The following is a 10,148-nucleotide window of genomic DNA, read 5'->3' as shown; positions in this document are numbered from 1 at the left end:
AGTTGACGTTCACATAACACCACTAGAGGAAAGACAACATACATCTTATCAAAATATCGAACGAATACCAAATTCACATGACTACTTATAGCAAGACTTCTCCCATGTTCTCAGGAACAAACGTAACTACTCACAAATCATATTCATGTTCATAAACAGAGGGGTATTAATATGCATTAAGGATCTGAACATATGATCTTCCACCAAATAAACCAATTAGCATCAACTACAAGGAGTAATCAACACTACTAGCAACCCACAGGTGCCAATCTGAGGTTTTGGGACAAAGATTGGATACAAGAGATGAACTAGGGTTTTAGAGGAGATGGTGCTGGTGAAGATGTTGATGGAGATTGACCACCTCCCGCTGAGAGGATCGATGGTGATGATTTCCCCCTCCCGGAGGGATGTCTCCCCGGCATAACAGCTCCAACGGAGCCCTAGGTTGGTTCCGCCAAGGTTTTGCCTCGTGGCGGCGGTGTTTCGTCCCGAAAGCTTGCTTATGATTTTTTCCAAGGTGAAAGACTTCATATAGCAGAATATGGGCATCGAAGGCCTGCCAGGGGGCCCACGAGGCAGGGGGCGCGCCCCCACCCTCGTGGCCAGGGTGTGGGCCCCCTCTGGTTGATTCTTTCTCCAGTATTTTTTATATATTCCAAAACGTGCCTCCGTGAAGTTTCAGGACTTTTGGAGCTGTGCAAAATAGGTCTCTAATATTTGCTCCTTTTCCAGCCCAGAATTCCAGCTGCCGGCATTCTCCCTCTTCATGTAAACCTTGTAAAATGAGAGAGAATAGGCATAAGTATTGTGACATAATGTGTAATAACAACCCATAATGCAATAAATATCGATATAAAAGCATCATGCAAAATGGACGTATCAGAGGTCGACCATGGAAGCCATTTTCTTGGTACGACAACTTATGGAGAGATATATGGAGCAAAAGAAGGACTTGCATATGGTGTTCATTGACGTGGAGAAGGCCTATGATAAGATACCGCGGAATGTCATGCGGTGGGCCTTGGAGAAATACAAAGTCCCAGCAAAGTACATTACCCTCATCAAGGACATGTATGATAATGTTGTGACAAGTGTTCGAACAAGTGATGTCGACACTGATGACTTCCCGATTAAGATAGGACTGCATTAGGGGTCAGCTTTGAGCCCTTATCTTTTTGCATTGGTGATGGATGAGGTCACAAGGGATATGCAAGGAGATATCCCATGGTGTATGCTCTTTGTGGATGATGTGGTGCTAGTTGACGATAGTCGGACGGGGGTAAATAGGAGTTAGAGTTATGGAGACAAACCTTGGAATTGAAAGGGTTTAGGCTTAGTAGAACTAAAACCGAGTATATGATGTGCGATTTCAGTACTACTAGGTGTGAGAAGGAGGAGGTTAGCCTTGATGGCCAGGTGGTACCCCAGAAGGACACCTTTCGGTATTTGGGGTCCATGTTGTAGGAGGATGGGGGTATTGATGAAGGTGTGAACCATCGAATCAAAGCCGGATGGATGAAGTGGCGCCAAGCTTCTGGCATTCTCTGTGACAAGAGAGTACCACAAAAGCTAAAAGGCAAGTTCTGCAGGACAGCGGTTTGACCCGGAATGTTGTATGGCGCTGAGTGTTGGCCGACTAAAAGGCGACATGTTCAACAGTTAGGTGTGGCGGAGATGCGTATGTTGTGATGGATGTGTGGCCACACGAGGAAGGATCGAGAGTCCGGAATGATGATATACGAGATAGAGTTGGGGTAGCACCAATTGAAGAGAAGCTTGTCCAACATCGTCTGAGATGGTTTGGGCATATTCAGCGCAGGCCTCCAGAAGCTCCCGTGCATAGCGGACGGCTAAAGCATGCGGAGAATGTTAACAGAGGGCGGGGTAGACCAAATTTGACATGGGAGGAGTCTGTTAAGAGAGACCTGAAGGATTGGAGTATCACCAAAGAGCTAGCTATGGACAGAGGTGCGTGGAAACTTGCTATCCATGTGCCAGAGCCATGAGTTGGTTGCGAAATCTTATGGGTTTCACCTCTAGCCTACCCCAACTTGTTTGGGACTAAAGGCTTTGTTGTTGTTGTTGAAAAAATAGTTCCTGTACAAAAATAAGTGCCCACTCATTTAAAAATATGTAATTGAATTTAGAAAGTGTTTGACTATTCTAAATAAAAAATTATTGTACTTTCAAAAATGATTCATGAACTATCTAGACAAATATCCATATAATTTATAATAGATACTCATGTATTTAGAAAATGATTTTCTTTTTTCCTAAGAATGTTCACATGTTTTATAAAATTTACATGTAATTATCTTTATTTACCCTACCTCTGTGTATTGCGGCATGTGCATATATATTTTGGAATTCATCCATATGTTGTAACCTCCGTATATATTATTTTGTAGGAAAGCAAGGATTCTCAAATGATGACTTTCTTGCAAGTATTGGGGTCCAGAAACAGTAACCTGAAGCTATCAACAATGTGGTGGTGGTGCACCATGAAGCAAAAGAAGCAGTCGAGCACACATTGGTTGTACAGCAGTAGGAACTTCATGCTATGAAGAAGGCCCTAGGTGAGCAGAAAATAGAACTTGGAGCCGTTAAGAAGACCCTAGCAGAGCAACAACTAGAACTTGAAGCTGTCAAGATGGACCTAGAAGAGCAGCAGCAAGAACATGAAGCATGTCGTGCCAGGTGCGTAGCATGAACTTCAATATGTGAAGATTACGTACACTTTTACACTAGCAAAAACATACTTGAAGGTGTCAAGAAGGCTCTGCCAGAGCGGCAAGACTAAATGGAATGCCTGATAATGGCCGTGTTAGATCTGCATAATCATCTTGAATCTATCAACACTTCCCTTACCGAAAAAGGCTTTCTCCCCTCTTTATAAAAAAAGCAACCATCGAGCACAAAGTTAACAAGGTTCCGACCACAAAAACACACACACACAGCCACCGCAGGCAGTTCCGACGAACACACACACACAGTCGAAACCCAAGTTCAGCTGTGGGCACAGCACAACAAGCCCAACATCGGCGCAAGACACACACAACAAACATAACGGCGGTGGCGAGGTGTAGAAGATCTAATCCGGCTCCGGCGCTGGTGGGGGAAGCGGTGGAGCCATAAGGAGAGCCATCGAGCGAAGCTGGATGATGATGGAGGTGATGGCGTCTATCTCCCGGGGACGGCTAAGCGGCCGCCAAAACTGCAACTAACCAGACCATTTGAACAAAGCGTCAGTAGCACGTCGAAAAGGAATGCGCTGAATCAAAAGTTTATTCCTAACAGTCCACAGCGTCCAGGTTAGCACCCCGATGATCAGCCACCTAATGTGGCGAATTGAGGGAGCTGACGCCTGGAGTTCCGCGAAAAGAGCGGGGAAGTTGTTGTGGTCCCTGCTTCCACCCACTATTTCACGGAAACAGCTCCATAGGAACTGCGCGGACAAGCATGTGAAGAAGATATGGTTCAAATCCTCTTCAGGCCCGCAGAGCGGGCATCGCCCATCCCCTGGGCCGTTGTGCTTCAGGACCTCCACGCCGGATGGGAGGCAGCCGCGAATCCACTGTCACAAGAAAATCCTAATCTTCAAGGGGAGCCATATATCCCAGATGGTGGTGTGTACCTCATGACCCAGCGAAGCTGTGATGGCCTGGTATAGAGATTTAGTGGAGAATTGCTCAGATGGCTCTAGACGCCACCTGGCACGGTCTTCTCCTACCTCAAGATCAGGTTCGTGCAGCGCGATGCATTCCAGCAGCTCATGCCAGTCCGCGTTCTCAGGCAGGCCAAACGCTCTCCGGTACGCGAGTTGCCCTAAGTCAATAAGGGTCGTCGCGACAGAGATCCGCGGGTCAACCGCGATGGAGAATAGGTAGGGAAAACGTGCCGCGAGGGGTAAGTCTCCAGCCCATCTATGGAACCAGAACATCGTGGAGGTGCCCGATCCAACCGCGATCAAGGTGCCGATGCGGAGGATCGGTAGGAGCTGTATGATGGATTGCCAGAACTAGGAACCTCCAGACCACTGGCAGAAGGTGAGAGGCTGGCCACGGAGGTATTTCTGCTGAATGAGGTGAAGCCACAGGCCACCCTGTCCGTTGGCAATCCGCCAAAACCATCTCGTTAGGAGGGCAATGTTCATGCGTTTGGAGGACATGATCCCGAGACCACCCTGGTAGGGCGGTTTACAAATCTCCGACCAACGAACCATGTTGTATTTCTACTTGTCGCCCTCGCCGGCCCAGAAGAAGCGCCCCTGAACTATGGCAATCTCGTGATCAGAGTCTCAGGAAGGCTGTAGAAGCTCATGATGAATAAGAGAAGGATGGCCAGGGACGAGTTAATAAGCACTGTCAGGGCCGCCTTCGAGAGACATCGGCCCTGCCAAGCCTCGATGCGGTGTTGAAGCTTCCCAACTGTGGGGCGAAGCTCAGCCACCGTGAGCCTCAAATCACTAATGGGGATCCCCAGATAGGTCGTGGGGAAACACCCAAGCTGGCAATTGAGCTGATCCGTGATGCTCTGCCGTTCGTCTTGGGAGTATCCCAAGACCATTACCACACTCTTATTGAAGTTGATCCCGAGGCCAGACATCTGCTGGAAGCATATCAGGAGGAACTTCAAGTTCATGATGTCGGTCGCCGAGCCTTCCACCATGATAATGGTGTCATCCGCATATTGGAGGAGGGAGATCCCGTTCCCCCCCCCCAACTAGATGCGGGGCTATGCCCTTAATGTGGCCCGCAGCCTTGGCTTTATCTAAGATGGCTGTCAGAGCATCGACAACCATGTTGAAGAGGAACGGTGAGAAGGGGTCGCCCTGGCACATCCCACAAGATGTGGGGAAGAATGGGCCAACCTCGCCATTAATGTTCACCGCGGTCCGGCCTGAGGATACCATTTGCATCACTCGGGAGACCCACCTGTCGTTGAAGCCCTTCCGCAGCAAGCATTCCCGAAGGAAGGGCCAACTGACCGTGTCATACGCCTTGTGGAAATCCAGTTTCAGGAAGACTGCCTTGAGGTGTTTGGAGTGAACCTCATGGAGTGCTTCGTGAAAAACCAGAACTCCGTCAAGGATATACTGGCCCTGAATAAATGCCGACTGATCAGGATGAGTGATCCCGTCGGCAATGGGGGCCACCCTAAGGGCGTACCCCCTCGCGAGGATGCGGAAGATGACATTAATCACCGTAATCGGCCGAAACTGGCGAATATCCGAAGCCCCAGTTACTTTGGGGATGAGGGTGATGATCCCAAAGTCCAGCCTGGCGAGGTCAATGGACCCTACAAAGAATTCCTCAGACAAGGCCATCACCTCCGGTTTTATTACCTCCCAGAAAGTCTGGAAGAACTTCACTGGGAGGCCATCCGGACCGGGGGCCGAAGAAGGGTTCATACCCTTAATTGTCGCCCACACTTCAGCCTTAGAGAACGGGGCCGTAAGGGCCGCGTTGTCCGCAGGAGAGACACAACTGTGGGCCAGCCAGATGTCTTGCGCCAGGGCAAGACCTCCCCGAGGGGAGGCAGAGAATAGGTCTCTGTCAAAGCCGACTACATGGGCCCGGATGTCCTCTGGCAGCTGCAGGAGGGTCTCGCCGTCCCAGAGAAGCGGGATGGAATTACGGCGACGACGACCGTTGGCAATGGCCTGGAAGTAGGCGGTATTGGCATCCCCCTTGAGGACCCAATTCTGCGTACCTCGCAAGCGCCAGTAGGCCTCCTCGTCCGTGTAGATGACCGTGAGCTAGTCTTCCAGGTCGTACCTAAGCATCCACTCCTCAGCAGAGAGGCCTGCGGCATCAGCCCGCAGATCGAGGGCCTGGATGGCCTCAAGAAGGGCTTTCTTACGCTCGCGAATGTCACGGCCCACATTTGCACCCCATCCTTTCATGAATTGCCGGGACCGCTTAGCACAAAAGTGTCAGGAGTCAACGGCCGAAAGGGCGCGATGGGGGGCATCACGCGCCTCGCGCCACCGGGCGGCCACCACTGACACAAACCGAGGTTGGCGCAACCAGAAGGGAGAACTTGAAGTCATCAAGAATGCTAAGAAAGAGAAAACGTTAGCTATCGAAAGAAGCTTAATGATCTTGATAGGACGCTTAAGTACATCGCCACGATTGCGACGCCAGGATCCCATGTCTATAGCTGAGCAAACAAACCCCATCATACTAGTGCATTGTTTGATGGTCATGAAAATGCGCCATGTGCCTAATTTTATTGTGTGGCTCTGTCCCATGGTTTTTTATTGTAATGGTTCAGAAAGTCTGTGTGATAATTGTCTGTCATTTAATCGAGTAAGGATAGCTGACTTGGCATTAAAATTGAAATCTCGCACAAATTCATATACGAATTATAAAAATGATTAAATTTTCAAATATGCCCGCCAATTGCAATATATAATAAATTGACCGCATCTACAAATTGGGATAGGTATGCATGCCGTCGCCCGCGTATGGCATTGGATCCACATGTAAGAAGCCAAATTACCCACGTCTGGACCCACTTGGTAGCAGCCATGTCAGCATCTCATTGGGTCTTCATGCCAGAATAGTTGACCGGTCAAATGCATCATCGTAATTGTTAGTGACGGTCAACGTCACAGAAAAAATGATGGCTGGTCATCCATGGAGTCATGCGCCTCCTACACGAAAGCAAAAAGGGAAAAAAAATGGAGTTTATATGCGTCCTTTGTAGGTTCCATGATGAATATGCCATGGAGTGGCCAGGGTTTACTTTCTATATACAAATTGTATCGTTACTATTATTGGCTCACATTTAGGAATCGGTTATTATAAAACCGTGCTACGTGACCATAACCGTGTGATTAAAAAGTCATGTCTAATATTAATTCTCTAAATGAAAAAGTAAAAAAAGTAAAAAAAGAAAATCAAAAGAAAACTAAAGAAACAGAAAAAATAGAAAAAGAAGAACAGCAAAAGGGGAATAAACAAAAAGCCAAAAATAATAAAATAAATCAAGACGGTTCTGCAGGCAAGCTCTAGGTAATGCCCGGTACAAGCGATATATATCATTTGGCGCCCGACAGCACGTCTGATAAAAGAGTCTCTCAAGAAGGTTGGCCTAATAACACGGTTCTGCCGCCTATTATTTAGCTAGCAATGGCTACTGATTCAGTCCCTCTCATCTTAAATGTGAAATGAATACTTGACGAAATAAAAAATGGATAAGGACATTAGTGTGTTTTGATGCAAGCTACAAGGTAGAGTGAAAAAATGTTAAATAAACATGATATCAAGTAACCCATGCAGCTAGACTCCTATATTTGTGATTTTCCAGTGCTTTTGCCCTTTTTTGTTCTTTTTATATATTTCCACTTGGTTGTTTTACTTTTTCTCCTCTTACATATATAGTATTTCTAAAGTATTCTTGTTCAATTTTTCTTTGTGCACATTTGACAAAATAGTTTGTGTAAACAAAAAAAATGCTTACTCACGATAAAACTATTCTAAATAAATTTTTCTTATACTATCAAACCAATTCACCTATTTAGAAAAATATTCATTTAGTTTCTAAATAAATCTTTAGAAAAAAATCTTGAATTTACAAAGTGTGTTTATGTATTTTAGAAAATGTACATGTGATTGTTAAAGTAGCCATGCTTATGAAACAATTCACATAATTTTGAAAAGAAATCATATAAAACAGAATATACACTTAAAAAAAATTATCTGTATTTAAGAAAATAGCCATTGTATATCAAAAAACATTCATCGTGTGTTAAAAAAATTCATCAGGTGATTAAAATATGTAAATCATATGATAAAAAAGTCATGTTGTTCATTTTCTAAATGAAAAGGGATAATAAGTCAAAACAAAAAAATTATGAAAGAACTAAGACAGGAAAGGAAAAAAAAAAGGAAAAGAGGGAAATAAAGAAAAGGCAAAACTAATAAAAACGAAACTGATGCATACCTTTTTCTTTCCGTTTGCCTGCTAGCTTAATAATTGATTGAAGCATCTCAATCTTGGTATCACGGCGACCAAGCCATGGACGCCTCGCCCTTCACTCCCTCAAAACACCACCTCCCGACCTCCCTCACTTTTGTCTAGTCTTCTTTCCTCTGCTCTGCCTTCGCCTAATTAAACCAAACTGCCCACAGCATGAAGGCCCCCATCCTTGGCGGCATCAAATCCAATGCTACGCGGTGAGCAGGCCGCCGTCCCTCTGTGCTAGCGAGCTCTGCGCCGTGTGTGGACGAGGCCGTAGGCATACGTGTACCAGCAGTAGCAATTTCATTCAAAAAGGATGTCCGATAACCCGTTCATGAAAAGATGAACTCGGGTCAGATTTGTTTGCGCGCAGAAAACATATCAGAGAATTGATTTACTACTCGGACGTTCCCTAGAGTTTGAACGGTCGGACCAAGCTGAAATTTGAGTGGTGGTCAACATAGGAATTGCGCAACCGATGAACAGTTGGATTTTCCAACGGATGTCCGGGATGGACGCTAGACTCCTCGCCACAAAGTCATCCAGATTCCCGTCCAGATTCGATTGGGCTCCGGTATGTCGGAGATTGCCGGAGATACCTCCATAGGAACGCGAGGAAATTTTACAAGGTTGTTGTAGACTCAATTCCACACAATTTCACCGAAGCAATCATCAAAGCGACACTCGAGGAGGCGGAGAAGGTGAACACAATCCGTTGTTCAACAAAAATGGCATGATCACACGAGGGCAATGTTGACGTTGAGCCCCCAAGCTCCATGGACGAATTCCTCTATGACTTCGGCTAGGATCAGAGTTGATGATGAAGGCACCCGCCTGATCATGACGATTTGACGCGAAGCGTAGTCCTTGGTCCAGGAAAGGTGACCAGTTGAGCCAGCAACACAGATGCCGACGTCGACGATGAAGTTCGGTTCCGACATGTAGATCACGTCGGAGCCAATCTGAATTCCCATGACCCCGCAGCGACTGCCAGCAAGGACCTGCATGGGCCACACATGTCGTGGTGTTTCAAATCGGTTGAGTGGCTTGGTAAGGCTGTAACTTCTATGAAAAAACATATTAGTCAAGATGCATGTTGTTTAGTTATCCTAACCTTTTGAAGTCATGATTATGATATTGTCATGGTGCACTGTCCTGCTTATGATTTTGGTGATGATAGTCTGCTAGATATGATTTTCCCTACTTGTAATTAGCCAGTTTGAATAGGATGGCATGTTTTCGTTCGATGTTGACAATTCTAGGCCATTGGATGATACGTAGCTGCTTTTGTATCGCTCCACATTTACCTGGGGTCAATATTAATGCTCCTATTAATAATTAGAGCCTTTAGTCATGCTATTATATATGTTTAACAAATGGATGTGATTGTTATGGGCATATCTCTTGATGCCGGAATTTGGGAATTGCAACTCTTTACATAGGCTTGCTAAATAACCCTTGGTACTATCTACTTAGACTAGATGAAGATATTTGATACTTTACCCACGCATGAGTAGTGTAGGTGTTGTGCAATTTGCTATTTCTTAGGTGATGATGAATGGGTTCCAGAACATAGGTTTTGTTTGTGGTTTGGTTAATATTACGATTGCTTAAACTGTTGTGGAGTAGCTCGCTACTATTATATCCTCACCAGCTACATGAGTGGTGCATAATCTTTATCTCCGCTGAACACAAACTATATTTTTCTGTCTCTTGTTATGTTCATTTGAGAGAGATCTAACATCGTTGTTTCTTTGATTATGACGAGAGCTAAAGGGGAAAAACAACCCTGGAAGTCAGAGTGTCAAGGAGGGAAGCTGATACAATCCTCGTGTAGTCAACTTTCAAGCTGATCCAGATAGCGAGTTAGTTCTGGTGAGTCCCTAGTCTCCCTTCTCTCTCCATGTGCCTTGACATGGTCCAGACATCGAGCTATGGTCAGTTGGGGTTCTGGCCACTGAACCAATGATTTAGGGTGGGTAGGGGTTATGTGATCATGTGACATGTGTTTGGTGGTCTCTGGCCAACACAACATTCCATATAGACCTCCTCTCCACTCCTTGACATGGTCTTGTGCTCCTGGTATGCGAATACCTACGGCCTCATCCACACACGGCGCCGAGCTCGCCACAAGGGAGGGATGACTACTTGCTCCGCACGTTGCATTGGATTTCATGCCG

Source organism: Aegilops tauschii, chromosome 5 (assembly GCF_002575655.3).
Source record: "Aegilops tauschii subsp. strangulata cultivar AL8/78 chromosome 5, Aet v6.0, whole genome shotgun sequence".
NCBI classification, from domain to species: domain Eukaryota; kingdom Viridiplantae; phylum Streptophyta; class Magnoliopsida; order Poales; family Poaceae; genus Aegilops; species Aegilops tauschii.
This window is presented reverse-complemented; position numbering follows the sequence as displayed.